General features: G+C 43.7%; 1 pseudogene; it reads left to right on the plus strand.

Moving 5' to 3' along the window:
• Positions 1-8,368: 8,368 nt before the first annotated feature.
• LOC121191072 lies at positions 8,369-15,900 on the plus strand (annotated as a pseudogene).
• Positions 15,901-17,376: the final 1,476 nt, after the last annotated feature.

Consider the following 17,376-nt stretch of genomic DNA (forward strand, 5'->3'; position numbering starts at 1 on the left):
GCGCAGGTGAACTGCAGTAGATTCATAATTTTTCCCGAACCCAAACTGGCAGTTGGTTCCACAGGAGAGGGGCCTGATAGCTAAAGGCTCAGCCTCCCATTCTACTTTTAGAGATTTTGGGAACCATGAGCAAACCTGCATTCTGGGAACAAAGCAATCTGTTGGGATAATATGGTACTATCAGCTCTTAGAGATATGAAGGAGTCTGGCCATTGAGGGCCTTACATGTAAGGAGAAGGATTTTAAAATCAATTCTGGATTTTACAGGAAGCACATGAAGAGAAGTTAATACAGGAGTAATATGATCTCTCTTGCTAATTCCAGTCAGTACTCTTGCGGCAGCATTTTGGATCAGCTGGAGGTTTTTTAGAGAGTTAACTGGACATCGTAGTCCAGCCTAGAAGTAGGCTTTTTCAGCGTCACTCTGAGACAGAATGTTCCTAATCTTACTGATATTGCGCAGATGAAAGAAGGCGGTCCTAGAGACTTGTTTTATATGCGAGTTAAAGGACAAATCCTGATCAAAAATAACTCCAAGGTTCCTCACTATTGGAAACAGTTATTTCCAATAGGATACTATGATCAATAGTATCAAATGCAGCACTAAGATCTAGCAGGACAAGTATAGAGACGAGTCCATTGTCTGATGCTATGAGAAGGTCATTGGTAACTTTCACCAGTGCTGTTTCTGTGCTATGATGAACTCTAAATCCTGACTGAAAAACTTCAAACAAACCGTTCCTATGTAGATGGTCACACAACTGAGTTGCAACAGCCTTTTCAAGAATTTTAGAATTAAAGGGGAGATTGGATATAGGTCTATAGTTTGCCAAAATGTCAGAGTCCAGAGAAGGCTTTTTAAGTAAAGGTTTGATAACTGCAATCTTAAAAGCCTGTGGAACATATCCTGTTCCACAGAGAGATTTATCTGGTCTAATATGTTAGTGCCAATCAAAGGCAAAACATCTTTAAGAAGTCTGGTTGGGACAGGATCCAAAAGACATGTTGATGATTTAGATTTAGAAACTACTGAAGTCAATTCAGCGAGATCTACGGGAGAGAAACAGTCTAACGACAAATCAGGACTGGCAGACATTTCTAAAGATGCTGTTCTTGACACACCCACATCATTGACAGATGTAGGCAGGATAAGATGGATTCTGTCCCTAATGTCTACTATTTTGTTGCTAAAGAAGCTCATAAAGTCATCACTAGAGAGAGCTAGAGGGATGCATGGTTCAACAGAGCTATGGCTCTTTGTCAGCCTGGCTACAGTGCTGAAAAGAAACCTGGGGTTGTTCTTGTTTTCCTCTATTAATGATGAGTAATAGGCAGTTCTTGCCTTACGAAGGGCATTTTGTTATGAAGCTGTCTTTCCAGGCTAGGCGGAATTCCTCTAAATTAGTGGATAACCACTTCCTTTCCAGCTTTCGTGATATCTGCTTTAAAGTACGTATTTGTGAATCGTACCATGGAGCTTCCTCTGATTAATGACCTTCTTTTTCAAAGGGGCAACAGAGTCAAGGGTTGAACGTAATGAAGCAGCAGTACTATCAACTAGATAGTCTATATCTGCTGGAGTAAAGTTTAGGCCATTGCCCTCTGTAAAACTGGCACATGGCAACAGAGATAATAAAGATGGAATAACTTCCTTATATTTGGTAACAGCAATATCAGACAAATATCTACAGTAGTTATTTTTTTTCCCAGATGCTGTGCAGTTCATTATTGTAAATTCAAATGTTACTGAAGAATGATCAGATAAAACAGTGTTCTGAGGGAATACTGTCAAATATTCAGCTTCTATGCCATAGGTCAGTACAAGATCAAGGGTGTGATTAAAACAGTGAGTTGGTTTGTTAACATTTTGTGAAAAGCCAATTGAGTCTAATACTGAAGCACAGTCCTTCAGTACCTGCCCTGGGACGTTGTCGGGGCCTGCAGCTTTGCGGGGGTTAATTCCTGAAAGGGTTCTCCTCACTTCAGCTGTGGTCACACTGGGGGGGGGTGTCACTGGGTGGTGGTGTGAGTCTGGTGCAGGGGGGGCGCGGGGGGCGGGGGGGTCAGGATCCTCAAAGCGGGCATAGAACCTGTTGAGTGCATCTGGCAAGGAGGAGTCATTGTGCAGTGGGCATTGTGCATCCCTGGTGTTTGTGATGCACTTGATGCCCTTCCACATACTCCGGGGGTCATTGGAGGTGAAGTGACCCTGAACTTTCTGAGTATATGTGGCTTTGGCCCTCGAGATGCCTGCTGTCAGTTCTTTCCTCCCCACTCTCAGCGCTGATGCCTCACCGGCCCTGAACTCAGCATCCCTAGATTTCAGCAGAGCTCTGACCTCAGCATTCAGCCATGGTTTCTGGTTTGGGAAGCAGGTTACTGTCCTGGTGGTGGCGACATCATCAGCACACTTGGAGATGAAGCCGAGGACGGAGGAGGTCCACCTCTCCCTCATATGTAGCTGCCTCCCTGAAGACCTGCCAGTCTGTGCATTGAAAGCAGTCCTGGAGCACAGAGGCTGCATCACTGGGCCACACATTGACAGTCTTCTTTGTTGGCCTGATCTGTCTCAGCAGGGGGCGGTAAGCTGGTGCAAGCAGGTTGGAGATGTGGTCGGAGAGGCCAAGAGGAGGGCGAGGAAGAGCTCTGTATGCATCCTGAATGTTAGTGTACACACAGTCCAGAATGTTGTCTCCACGTGTGGGCATGGTGACATGCTGGTAAAATCTGGGCAAAGTGTCCGTCAGTTTCACGTGGTTAAAGTCTCCCACAACCATGTAAAATGCCTCCGGGTGCTTGTTCTGCAGCGAGCTAATGGTCTCATGTAGCTCCTGTAATGCTTCATTAGCATTAACAGTAGCACCCGGCGTGATGTAAACAATGGTAACAAACACCGCGGTGAACTTCCGTGGCAGATAGTGCGGCCGACATTTCACTGTCATAAACACTCAGCCTCAGGCATAACAGATCCACTTTGTTGTCCAAGGAGCGGACGTTGGCCAGAAAGAGAGTTGGAATCGGCGGCCTGCTGGTCTTCAGCTGGACTAGCGCACCTGCTCGTTTTCCTCTCTTTTGTTTTCAGGAGCATCGCTTCCTCTTGCCGGCTGCTCCCCGTACTCTGCGGCGCCATCCTGTTGTCCTCAGGAGCCCCTGTCTTCCGAGTGCGGATTTAAGCTTCGGTGGGATTGTAATAACCGAACTACCTCTGATGACCATAAGTTCGGTAGAGCTGTACCTTACACGCGAATTTAGTCCTAAAATAGTGCTAAAAGCAGCCTCAAAGTTGGAAAAATAGGGCTTAATCCCGGGAGCTCGAGAAGCCGCTGCACCACTGTGCGCCGCCATACTGGAAAGTCAATGCACATCAGAAGACGGTCAAAGAGCACCAGAAACATAGCTAATCATAATCCATAAATGTATTTTCTCTCAGGTGTCAATCAGTATGAAACAACAAATGCACATTACAGGAGTTCAATGTGTTCACATTTGACAAAGCACATGATAATGTATTGATTTATTGACTCTTCAGTTAAATTTGTTTCAGCTGGAGTTTCAGCTACATGGATCTATTGAACTACACACTTGCTGAATATGAATATATTGCTTGGTTTCTGATTTGTATCTATTCCAACCTATTCTACCCCATGAAGTAACTACAGTTCTAATGGATCTGCACCTACAACCAGAATAAGATCTAATTATTACTCACTGACACCTGACGGCAGACTATACTTTTGCAAAGTTATCTTTTCATTTATTTTAATTTTTAACTTGGTAAAAATGATTTGAATTTTCATTCTGCACTGGAACAACTGAAACAATGTAACCCTCTGACAAACAAAAAAGATGCTCACTTTACATCCCAGGTCTTTATAAAGCTGGAGTCATCGTCATGTAGATAGGCAGGAAGAGCATGGAGGACAGCAGCACGTCTCACATGGATGTCAACTTGTTCCTTCAGTGTGATAACATATTGTTTATTTACTGTGGATGCTAATCAGCACAGCCACACCATACTATGCATCACCTTACCAGGTCTTCATGGATGAGCTTAAAGGTGCAGTGTGTAGACTTTAGTGTCATCTAGCAGTAAGGGTGCTGACTTGCAACCTACTGACTACTCTCAGAGAATTTCTTTAATTCTGAGTCACGCACATGACCGATTTCTGCACAAACTGGGCTACTGTAGAAACATGTTGTGTCACATCCAGCTCTTGAATCATGTCCTGTTTGTTTGTTCCTTGATACCAATTTAGTTAGTTTCCTGTTTTACTTTGAAATCACTAACCCCTTTGTCTTTTTTGTTGATTCACTTCCTGTTCTCCTTTGTTTACCGCCTCCTAGTGTATTTAAGTCTTGGCCTCCCCTTTGTTCTCTGCCAGATCATCTTTGTCTGTTTAGTCAAGCGTTCCAGCATTTATTCCTTGTGTAGTCCCTTGTGTGTTCTGACCAGCTTTTGCCTATTCCTGTGTACTGGAGTCATGCTTTTGAGTCCCTTTCTGAGCCCCCCACCTTGTCATGTTGGTGCAACATGGTGGACTCCACCCCTAAGTGGATATGAATTGCTCATTCAAAGGCAAAGAAAACACAGCTATTCTTAGTTTCAGGTGATTATACACCAATCAAAACATAATTATGAATATACCATTTCTGCCAGTATATCGCCTGATCTTACACACTGCATCTTTAACCTAAGATAATCCATAAACCACTGTAGTCTTTATTAGGCATCACAAAGTATAACCAACTGACCTGTAGGTCATAAATCCCGAAGAGCTCACTCAGAACCTCACACTACATTTTCACCTGTGACTCTATTTTAAGGGCAGGCTAGCGTTCCAGGATCTCACCAACAAGTAGGTCATCACTGAGGGCAAAAGTAGTCTGCAATAACTTTGTAATCAGAACAAAATTTCTGTCACTCATCTTAACTTTATCTATAATCTGCAATCTCAGTGGTTCAAGACTTGCAGCATCTTCGCATCTTGGGAAATTAGGAAGGAAATTTACTTCGCCTTCTTTTGTCTTTTGATATTAGTGTGAGGAGCTTGTTTGTCTGGGTTGTTTCTACTCTTTTTCCCAGAATTTATAGCTACCTTATGAAATCCAGTCTGACTCAATTCAATAGTTCCCCATCTTAAACTTCAAACTATTTTTCCAGCCATACCAAAAAAAGTGGGGTAACACTTTATAATAACTATCCATTGTAACTAGTTAATAGAGCATTAATAAACTGTTAGTTAATGACTTATAAAGGACCTGTTAAATAACAATTAACAGTTTGTTAAGGGATTATAACTGTGCTTTATAGCTAGCCAATAGATAACTTAAAAGCTGTTAGTTAACAAGTTATAAATGACTTTTTAACTGTATGTTAATGGTTTATAAGTATACCTTTATAAATTACTAATAGACCACGAACAAGCTATTAGTAAATAATGTGCTAATGATTTGTTGAGAATCAGTTAATAGTTTATATACGTCATTGGGACGTTATTCTAAAGTTGCAACTATTCCTCATGTATTGACTGTTAGTAAATGAGGAATAGTTGCAACTTTAGAATAACGTCCCAATAATATACATAAGCTAATAACTAATACTTAACTAATATATTAACTCACACTTTACAGATGAGTTGTTAATAGTTAACCATCTGCTAATACTAGTGAAACCTTGTAGAACAGCAAATGAGTGGAACAAGTTCAAGGTACAGAAATTTGATGTGATACCTAAAATATAAAACTTTTGTAGCGCAACCTTGTTTCACCCAAAGGCTTTTCTGTGTACTGTATTTAACCAAAGAAACACCACAGATGAAATGTTGAACATTGTGTTTAATATAGAAACAAACATACTGACCCATCAGTACATCCCATCATACAACAGCATACAAACAACTCAGATTTTGGCACTTTTTGTGCTAAACACTGGATAGAATTTCAGAGGGACATTTATTGTCCATACATCACAGCAATGTCATGGAGTAATCTTCCTAACGGCCCATTGCGATGCTTACGGCCAAGCCACTCATGCCATTCAATGACTCTGAGATGGTCTACCAGTAACTCCTCTGTACGATTGCCCCTGAGTCGCCACACATTTTCCTTAATCGTTCTCCAGGCCCTCTCTATGTGCTGAGTATGTGCACCTGTTTGGGCATTGACATATGACACACTGTGATTGACAGTGAAATGGGTGTAACCCAGCTGAGGTAAGGCATTGCGGTAAGCCCGCCACTCATCACTTATTATTGTCGATCCCACTTTAACATGGTGAGCTATAAGTGGCACCAGATCCCTCCTTCTTCTTTTTTCGACTAAGCGAAGAACAGGCTTTGAAGGTCTTCTCCCTCTCCGATTCACACCTAGCATCCCAAACACCCACTTCTTCCTCTTCCACCCACCAGCCATTCGTCCCCGTCCGTACTATTGAAAACATAAAATATTAGGAATCATTATTCTTCAAACAAAATTAATAATATGTCATTTAATGGTAATTTGCATCACTGTCTTGATAATAGTGCTTGCTGCTTGCCTTTCTTTTGTGTCTGAAGTGGCTCTCATCAATGGTGACAAACTGCTGGCACCCCCCAATGTACTGGCCTCTTGCTTGTTGATATCTTTCCATTGCAGTAGTGCAGACATCTCGCAGTTTTTGCGCCATCTTGGACAGGGTGGCTGAGCTTCCACAAATATCATCACTGATCATGTCCACTTGACGTAGACGCAGGCCTTGTGAAAATCTGAAGGCAAATAATTATTATACCTCAGTTCTTTTGATCTTTTTGGTTTGATACACAATGTTTGTATCTACTGCACCTCAGAATATGAAAATTGCCCACTGTTGTGTTGACAAAAACAGCAATAATAATGGGAAATATGTTTTGCGGTATTCCCTACAGAGCTCTGTTAATACATTTGGTTCTAATAAGTCGCTCTGGATATGAGCATCAGCCAAGTGTAATGTAATATAATAGTACTGTAGGATATCTCTAGGTAAAATCCTATTTCTAATATGAATTGCCAGAGCCTATAGATTGAGAGAGCCAATTGCCATTGAGCTTCAAGAGGCAGGGTCAGGTATACATGTTGCTCCTCCAGGCCTAATGCTGACCAACACAGCATTCCATACTGTAAGTAATAGCAATTAAAATTATAGACGCTCTATAACAATAATCACAAGCTGTAGTACATAGTCTCCAGTTGTTGTTTATGATAGCATAGTTATACAGTAATAAACACTTTTCATCATAGACAGACAAAATCATAAACCTATGCCACAGCATACCTGTACACAAAGCGCATCCAGTTAAAGAGGGAGACCTTTGACATGCTAAAAATGGATTTGTGTCTAATTGACCTCTTCAGTTCCCTCCCTCTGTGGTCATGGTGTTTGCAAACCCTAAAGATAAATGCAAATAAAGATAAGAATAAAACAGGCCAGGCTAGTGGTCAGAGCAGTGATTCTAAAATATTTCCCAATCTGAAAATATTCTGTAACCCTCATAAAATCAATATGTTTCAAAAGTATTTTTGTATAGTATAGTATATAGTATTTTTGTATGTATAGTATAAAATAGTAGCTCTACAAGCTCACAAAGTCTTGGCGTGTTGTGATCTTGTAGATTAGTATTAAGTAATGTGGTGTATAGTAGTGTATTTCTAGACATTAATGTTAACATGAATTAAGATATATTGGGCACTCTTATCAGCTCACAATTAAATAGATTTCTTTTCAAGTACAATTCTGGACCAAAATATGCATGCATATTGTCATTCCATGCAATACAAATACCTACCATGCATAGTTGTCCACACAAACTGATTCCTTAAATTTCATCTTGTGTTTGCATTTTTTGCATTTCATCCGTCTTCTTAGAAGCCTTTTCTTCTGCATCCATTTGATTAGTTCTCTGTGTCTTCTTTTAGATTTAGTTCTGCCTTCAATAAGCTCCCTTAGGTCAGTAGCTAAACCAGGCATTATTTGAGTATAATATTACTTATAATATGACTTGATTAACCTACCTATTTTCTTATCCTATTGTCTTATCTTATCTTATTACCTATTATCTTTCCACACATATCACTCAAGATTCCTGAGTCTCTGTGACTAACTCCCGCCAGAGTACGTTTGAATTGTAGGCCTATTATAGGTCAGGGGTGACGAGGGTGAAACAAGCCAATCATAATTTTATTCACGGGCTGCAGAAGGAGCCATCCGGCCTCCTTCGCCATATTGGCTGGTTGTGAACTTGTCAATCACCTTACAACCTAGATAGATACGCCCATCCTTCACTCACGACACCTAGCAAGTTCTTTATTATCGCATTAACACTGATTTCAAATAATGAATACTCGGTCAGGCAAAATGTCCGAAAACTGTGTTTCCAGCGGCGATGCACAAACTATCGAGGTAATTCCAAGGACTGTCTGCAGAAAGAGAAAGAAGCCAACAGCGAGTACTTGCAGTAAAAAGAAAACTACACCTGTGGACCATGCTGAGCACATGGACAACAACGGTGACGGTAAGCAAGACTGCGTGCTATCTTTTAATGGAAAATGTTTGATTAGGATCAGGATAACACGGACTGATAGATTTGTACTACATAATTTAACCAGATTAGGGAAGTGGGCAGCGATTAATTTTGTGTGTGTGTGTGTGTGTGTGTGTATGTGATTCAGTACATTTACATGGGGAAGTTAACAAAGGAAGAGTCTGTGTGCGTCCTTATGGCGCGAGAGGGAGAGAGAGTTGGTGCTTGCTCACTTGCTGCTTTCATTATAAAAGACATAATTATCCACTCATATTCTATAAGTAAGCGCAAATGTGTTTATTATTAGTTAGCAATAGAGGTAATCAGATATCGTCGATGTGGTAGAGAAGTTTTACTACAACCACAGTTCGTCCCAGGCTCTGGGAGTAGGTTGCCGGGGTGACAGAAAACAAATGAGCCACGAGCCTCATCATACTAGTGTGATTGTATGCGTCCAAACTTTAATTGGCTTAGGCACAATATCAAGATATGACTTGAAAATGGTTTAAACGCCATTTTTTGACATTTGCATTTTATTTCTGCTCATTATTGTATTTTACCTTCAAGTGGACTTTATTATCAGAGCTTTTTTAATTATATATCTTATCATTCCAGATATTGAAGCAACTATAGCTCCAACAGCATTTCTACATGTTAAGAAGAAGCAGTTTAAGCTCCATGAGGCCAAGAAGAAGCAGCACACAGTCACAGAAAAAATCAGTGACCTGACTAAGGACACAGACTCCCTCCGCCAACAACTTGGTGAAAGTAAGGAGGCCCGACACTTTCTGGGGTGTTGTCATGTTTGCACACTTGACAATAATACTTGGGTGCTTTGTAAAATATATACAATTGAGTGGAAGAAAGGCCAACATTTCACAGTGACAAGACCTTCATCAGAGCATGAGCGTGTTATCACCCAAACAATACACATGTACAGTTAATACCTGATAATTGACAGCAGACATATCTGTCCAACTGATGAAATCACAATTTAATGAATCAGTGAAACTGAAAGTCTTAATGAATGTAAATGTTGATAAGAATGTATGTGAGTTGAGTTGTATCATCGTAGTTAGTAATGCATTTGGTATTGTATTTTCTATTATGTTGCATATACAGATTACGGTGGGACAATTGGCACATCTTCCTCGGCCAACTCGTCTCCTGGTCCATCTTCTTTGTCTTCATCCTCCAGTCCATCCGACTCCTCTTCATCATCCTCATCCTCTTCATCCAGCTCCTCATCCTCATCAACTGATTCTTCCGATTCAGAAAAGAAATCAAAGAAAAGACGCAAGAAGAAAAAGAAGCACCACCACCGCAGTCACAAGAAAAAGGACAAGAGGAAGAAAAAACAGAAAGAAAAAAGGCAACATGGCAAGCAGAGAGGTAGGTGTAAAGAGAGGAAGGCAATAAGGCTGCTCCTTTTATGTGTGTCAGGCATATACACATCACAATTTCTGTTTGTCTGTGTCTCTCTCTGTCTCTCTCTCTCTCTCTCTCTCTCTCTCTGTCTGTCTGTCTGTCTGTCTCTCTTTCTCTCTTTCTATGTATAACGTTTATTTTCCAAAATGTACTTCCTGGTGGGTATATTATTTTGGACCCTCCAATTGCTCTGTGCCCATGTAATCTTCATTACTTTTTGTAACCACTTTGTATCTATGTGTGTGTTTCCCTGTGACAGTGCACTACTTGTGTTGTTTGTTATACTTTGATAAATTTTCATCTGTTACAGCACGTCATCCTGAGGAGGTTATCAGGAGATACAGGAAAGTCCTTAAGGCATACAAGAAAGGAAGAAAGCTGAGTGTGGCATACCGAAAGGTCGGTGTCGACCGAAACACCATCGTCACCAATTCCCTGATCTGTGAGCTGGCTGTTGTGGCCCCGAAGAAGTACAAAGAGTTGCTGTTGGCTCATACACCACAACAAAGACTGCAGGACTTTGCAAAAAAATGTCTGGAAGCGTTGATTAATGATGCAAATCTTTTGAGGGATGTTGAACAGCAAAAGCAAAAGGGTAAACTGATTCCTCTTTATAAGAAAGCTTAGCTGTTGTATCACTGTTGGATGGTACTCTAGAGCAGTTCCGTTGTAGCTTGGTTCACTAAGTATAAAGTTGTGCTAAGATGTTCATATCAGTAATGTCGCTGTTTTATTTTTTTATTTATTTTTATTTTTTCCCCATGTTCTGCACATAAAAGTGCCCAAACCTCATGGGTTTGTTTGTAAGGACCCAAACCCCATGGGGTTGTATGATGGGATGTACTGATGGGTCAGTATGTTTGTTTCTGTATTAAACACAATGTTCAACATTTCATCTGTGGTGTTTCTTTGGTTAAATACAGTACACAGAAAAGCCTTTGGGTGAAACAAGGTTGCGCTACAAAAGTTTTATATTTTAGGTATCACATCAAATTTCTGTACCTTGAACTTGTTCCACTCATTTGCTGTTCTACAAGGTTTCACTAGTATTAGCAGATGGTTAACTATTAACAACTCATCTGTAAAGTGTGAGTTAATATATTAGTTAAGTATTAGTTATTAGCTTATGTATATTATTGGGACGTTATTCTAAAGTTGCAACTATTCCTCATTTACTAACAGTCAATACATGAGGAATAGTTGCAACTTTAGAATAACGTCCCAATGACGTATATAAACTATTAACTGATTCTCAACAAATCATTAGCACATTATTTACTAATAGCTTGTTCGTGGTCTATTAGTAATTTATAAAGGTATACTTATAAACCATTAACATACAGTTAAAAAGTCATTTATAACTTGTTAACTAACAGCTTTTAAGTTATCTATTGGCTAGCTATAAAGCACAGTTATAATCCCTTAACAAACTGTTAATTGTTATTTAACAGGTCCTTTATAAGTCATTAACTAACAGTTTATTAATGCTCTATTAACTAGTTACAATGGATAGTTATTATAAAGTGTTACCAAAAGTGGGCACTGCAAAAACATAAGGCCATCTCTCAGCCGTATTTGGAGTCATGGCATGGGACAATATTATCGTGTTATCTGATGCTGCTGAACTGGTGTCACTGTCAGTTTGGATAGCTTTTAGCACAGCCTTCTGTGGAAGTACCTCAATGTCTACAAGGGAACATAGCTGCCTGTCAAAGTCTGGATCTTCGTATAAGATAAGATAAAGCTTTAATAGTCCAACAATGGGGAAATTACACTGTTACAGCAGCAAAGAGCAGATGCAATAGGGTACAGGCACTATATAATATACAGATAATATAGATAAGAATATAAAAACTCGAAGAAAGATTTACTTATTAGAGGAACAAAAAATAATAATAATTAATACTATCAACAGTATGACCAAAGTGACCATGTGCACTGTTTGAGCAGTCAGGGAAAAAAAAAGAAGAAAGGCTGCACATATTACACCAAATTTAAGTCCAGGAGTGAGTGTGTGTGTGCATGTGGTTTGCTCAGCACAGCTGGTTGTAAGGTCTAACAGCAGCAGGAAGGAAGGACCTGTGATAACGCTCCTTCACTTTCTTGAGGTGAAGCAGCCTTTCACTGAAGGAGCTGCTAAATGCTGTCAGTGTGTCCTGCATGGGGTGGGACTCGTTCACCATCATTGATGATAGCTTCGCTACCATCCTCCTCTCTTCCACCACCTGCACTGGGTCGAGGGAGCAACCCAGGACTGAGCTTGCCTTCCTGATCAGTTTGTCCAGTCTCTTCCTGTCTGCCGTAGAGATGCTGCTGCTCCAGCAGACCACACCATAGAAAATGGCTGATGCCACAACAGAGTCAAAGAAGGACCTGAGGAGAGCCCCCTGCAGGACCTGAGTCTCCTGAGAAGGTAGAACCTGCTCTGACCCTTCTTGTATAGGGTATTAGTGTTATCAGTCCAGTCCAGTTTATTGTTCAGGTGAACACCCAGGTACCTGTAAGAGTCCACTCTCTCAATTTCCATTCCCTGGATGTTCACTAGTGTTGTGCGGGGGGTGGGGGGGTGGCTGCGTCTGCGAAAGTCCACCACTGTCATACCTTGTGAAATTATGTTAAGTTATGCCTTTGTCTCGTGTCTATGTTGTCTCGTGGTTTCCTGTTTTATTTTGAAATCATTGTCCTTATGTTCTTTATCCCACTTTACTTCCTGCCTTTGTCTGGTTTCCCGCCTTTGTGATTGTCTTCCCCGCCCTAATTGTTTCCACCTGTTTCCCCTTATCTGTTGTGTATATATAGTCTGCGTCTCCCCCTGTTCCGTGCCAGTTCGTCTTGTCTTATGCCAAATGAACCAGCGCTTACTTCGTGTTTCTCATCTCCATGTCAGGTTATTTGTGTTCTTTTGTACTTTGATCATTCTTATTATTGCCTTGCCTTGTTTTGAGTTTGTTGTTTTCTCCTCGACCGAGTGATTTTGAGTTTCCTCGTAAGAGTGATTTTGTGTTCTTTTTTGATACTTTGTTTCCTTGCCTTTTTCGGGTGATTATCATTTGTTACTTTGTAAAATAAAGACGTTAGTTTTGATCTACCCGTTTGAGTTGTGCTTTTGGGTTCAACACTGTTCAGTTGCGAGAGAACGAACTGGCCAGCATGAACCCAGCCAACTCTGATCAGTTAGCGGCGGCCATTCGCTCCCAGGGAGCTCGTCTTAATCAGCAGGAGTACCACATGTCTTCTCTAGAGCAGGGCATGAAAACCATCACGGCCGGTCAGGAGGAGTTTAAGGCAGCCCTGACCTCTCAGATGAACCAGCTCTCCGACCAGGTTCAACATGCCTTCTCCATGCTACTCCGCGGAGCTTCCTCCACGAATGCGGAAGTGGATCCCTTGCCCGCCGCCGCTCCAGTACCACCGGCTTCGGAGATACCTGCTCTGGCTCCACGGCTTGCCCCACCAGAAAAGTTTTCCGGTGAGTCTGGAGATTGTCGATCATTTATTGTGGATTGCAAACTGCATTTCGAACTCTTGCCCTCAGCATATCCAACTGAACGAGCCAAGGTGGGGTTCATGATCTCTCACCTCACCGGGAGGGCTAAGGCGTGGGCTACTGTTGAGTGGTCTCGCAACTCGCCGGTCTGCCAGGCCCGGGGAGCCTTTGTGGAGGCCCTCAGGAGGACATTTAATCCCATCTCGTTGGACAGAGATAAGGCAAGAGAGCCGTGTCACAGTGGCTGGATTGCCTCAGCATTGTTTGACACTTTCCTCAAGAGGCTATCTGGCCACATCCAAGATCTTTTAATTCCCCTTGACCTGCCTGACGATCTTGACTCCCTAATCTCCCTAGCTATTAGAACCGATCATCGGCTGCAGGAGCGCAAAAAAAGCTCCAAAATGGCACCTACCCTCCGCCATTCACACCAGACTGTCACTCCCAGATTCGGCTGGCGGAGACCAAACCAATCTACGCCTGCAGGTCAGTGTGAGCAGCCCTCCTCTGAGAAGGAGGAGGAACCCATGCTGCTGGGCAGGGCCAAGCTGTCACCAGAGGAGCGTCGACGGCAGCTACAGGAAGGAAGGTGCTTCTACTGTGGGAAATAGGGCCATGTTCTTTCAGGGTGTCCGTTAAAAAGGAAGGCTCACCAGTAAAGGAGAGGGTCCTGGTGAGCCGGCTCTCTTCGTCCAAATCCCCTCTCCGTGCTCTCACAGAAGTTGAACTCAAGCACCAGGACATCTCGCTGTCTCTTGGGGGGTTTATTGACTCTGGGGCCGACGAAAGCTTCATGGACTGGGGCTTAGTCATGAGACTTCAGCTGAAAACCAATCGACTGCCTCAGCCCTTGGAGGCTAGTGCTCTTGATGGGAGCTCTATTTTCAGGGTGACACATAAGACTGAGCCGCTGAAGGTTTCGATTGGGGAACACACTGAAATTATGGACTTTCATGTATTCAGTTCCAGCCAGCATCCCCTCATTTTAGGGTTCCCTTGGTTACTGAAACACAACCCAAGTATTGAGTGGAGTACGGGGAGGGTTTTGAACTGGTCCCGAGTGTGTCAAACTGCTTGTAACATTGTCAATAAAAATGTGGTCTGTAAAACACTTGCGGTAAACCTAGATAAAGGTTCTGATAATCCTGATCTCTCTACTGTACCTGAGTGTTACCATGACTTAGGAGAGGTTTTTAGCAAAAGCAAAGCTACCTCCCTTCCGCCTCATTGCCCTTATGATTGCCCCATTGATCTTATTCCTGGTGCTCCCATTCCTAAGGGGAGAGTGTACTCCATCTCAGGTCCTGAAAGGGAGGCCATGAATGAATATATTGAAGCATCCCTTAAGGCGGGTCTGATCTGCCCTTCCTCCTCTCCCGCTGGGGCAGGGTTCTTCTTTGTGGGAAAAAAAGATGGCTCCCTCAGACCTTGTATTGACTATGGCCCCCTCAATGACATAACAATCAAGAATCGTTATCCCCTACCCCTCATGTCATCTGCATTCGACCAGTTGCAGCAGGCCAAAATTTTTACTAAACTTGACCTGCGTAATGCCTATCATCTGGTACGAATTAGGGAGGGGGATGAATGGAAGACAGGGTTTAATACCCCTCATGGACATTATGAGTATTTAGTGATGCCGTTTGGACTGACGAATGCTCCCGCTGTCTTTCAAAGCATGGTCAATTATGTGTTAAGAGACTCTGGGTCATTTTGTTTTCGTGTACATTGATGACATTTTGATCTTCTCTCCTGATGGTGAAACCCATGTCTGTCATGTCCGCCAGGTCCTCCAGCACCTGCTGGAGAGCAAACTTTATGTCAAGGCCGAAAAGAGTGAATTTCATGCCGACACTGTGTCTTTCCTGGGCTTCATTGTAGCCCCTGGGAAGATACAAATGGATCCGGCTAAAGTTAGCGCTGTAGATCAGTGGCCCACACCTGATAGCCGTAAGAAGGTGCAGCAATTCTTGGGATTTGCTAACTTCTACAGACGGTTTATCAGAAACTTCAGCGCCATAGCTCCATGCTCTCACGTCCCCGCAGGCCCCCTTCCAGTGGTCCTCCCAGGCTGAGGAAGCATTCCAGCGGCTCAAGACCCTCTTCACATCTGCTCCCATCCTCACGGTTCCTGACCCCACCCGACAGTTCGTAGTGGAAGTGGACGCCTCCAATGAAGGAGTGGGCGCGGTCCTCTCACAGCGGTCCACCAAAGACAACAAGTTGCATCCCTGTGCCTTCTTATCACGAAGGTTATCCCCCGCGGAGAGGAACTATGATGTTGGGAACCGTGAGTTGTTGGCAGTCAAAATCGCTCTTGAAGAGTGGAGGCACTGGCTAGAGGGGGCTCAGCACCCGTTTGTTGTCTGGACTGATCACAAGAACTTAGAGTATATTCGCTCTGCTAAGAGACTTAACTCACGCCAAGCCAGATGGGCCCTGTTTTTTTAACCGCTTCAACTTTGCATTGTCTTACAGGCCGGGGTCCAGGAACGCCAAACCGGATGCCTTGTACCGTCTATTTGACCCCGAGCCCACTGCCAAAGACCCTGAACCAATCCTTCCACTGAACCGTGTGGTAGGAGGAGTGTCATGGCAAATAGAAACTGAGGTGAAGTGTGCCATTGGTGAGGGCCCGACACCTAGTGGATGCCCAGAGAATCGTTTGTTTGTTCCGGTTGCCATGCGTTCACAGGTGATCCTCTGGGCTCACACCTCTTTGCTCACCTGCCACCCGGGAGTCAAAAGGACTATGCATGTTATCTCACAGAGGTTCTGGTGGCCTTCCATGGAGCGGGAGGTTCGAGAGTACGTGGAGGCTTGCACCATCTGTGCCCGCAACAAGACGTCCTCCAGGGCGCGGATGGGGTTATTGCAGCCACTTCCTGTTCCCTCTCGTCCTTGGTCGGATATCTCCTTGGACTTTGTCACGGGGCTCCCGGTCTCGGAAGGTAATACCACCATTCTCACAGTGGTGGACCGCTTCTCTAAAATGTGTCATTTCATTGCCTTGCCTAAACTGCCGTCTGCTAAGGAAACGGCAGAGGTTATGATGAAACATGTTTTCCGTATCCATGGCTTTCCAAAAGACATTGTTTCAGACCGGGGGCCCCAGTTCGTGTCCCGCTTCTGGAAGGAGTTCTGCAAACTTATTGGCGCCACGGTCAGCCTAACATCTGGCTACCATCCTGAGGCCAACGGGCAGTCCGAACTTCGGAACCAGGAGCTGGAGACGTGTCTTCGCTGCTTGGTGTCCCAGAACCCTGCTTCCTGGAGCCAACATCTAGTGTGGGTGGAATACGCCCACAACGCACTCCCCACTTCAGCCACTGGTATGTCCCCGTTCCAGTGCGTCTTTGGGTATCAGCCTCCTGTGTTTACTGAGACTGAGAAGGAGGTCGTGGTGCCGTCAGCTCATGCCATGGTCCGGCGTTGCTGGCGCATATGGTCAGCTGCCCGTAAGGTCCTCGTCAGGAGTGTGGACCGTATGAAGAGGGCGGCTGATCGATGGCGCCGACCAGCTCCAGAGTATCAGCCGGGCCAGAAGGTCTGGCTCTCCACCCGCGACTTACCTCTACACATGGAGTCCAGAAAGCTGGCTCCTCGGTTTGTGGGTCCTTTCCCTGTCTCCAAGGTCATTGGACCGTCCTCTGTCTGGTTAAGACTGCCCCGGTCACTCAGGGTCCATCCCACGTTCCATGTCAGCCGGGTCAAGCCGGTCAGGGAGAGCCCTATGGTTCCCGCAGCCAAGCCCCCCCCCACCCCCCCAGCTGATCGACGGAGGAACTGTTTACTCCGTCAAGTCCCTCCTGGCTGTTCGCAACAGGGGCCGGGGTAGACAGTTTTTGGTGGACTGGGAGGGTTATGGTCCTGAGGAACGGTCATGGATTCCGGCCAGCTTCGTCATGGACCCAACTCTTATTACAG

This window comes from Toxotes jaculatrix, chromosome 2, assembly GCF_017976425.1.
Source record: "Toxotes jaculatrix isolate fToxJac2 chromosome 2, fToxJac2.pri, whole genome shotgun sequence".
In the NCBI taxonomy this organism is placed as follows: domain Eukaryota; kingdom Metazoa; phylum Chordata; class Actinopteri; family Toxotidae; genus Toxotes; species Toxotes jaculatrix.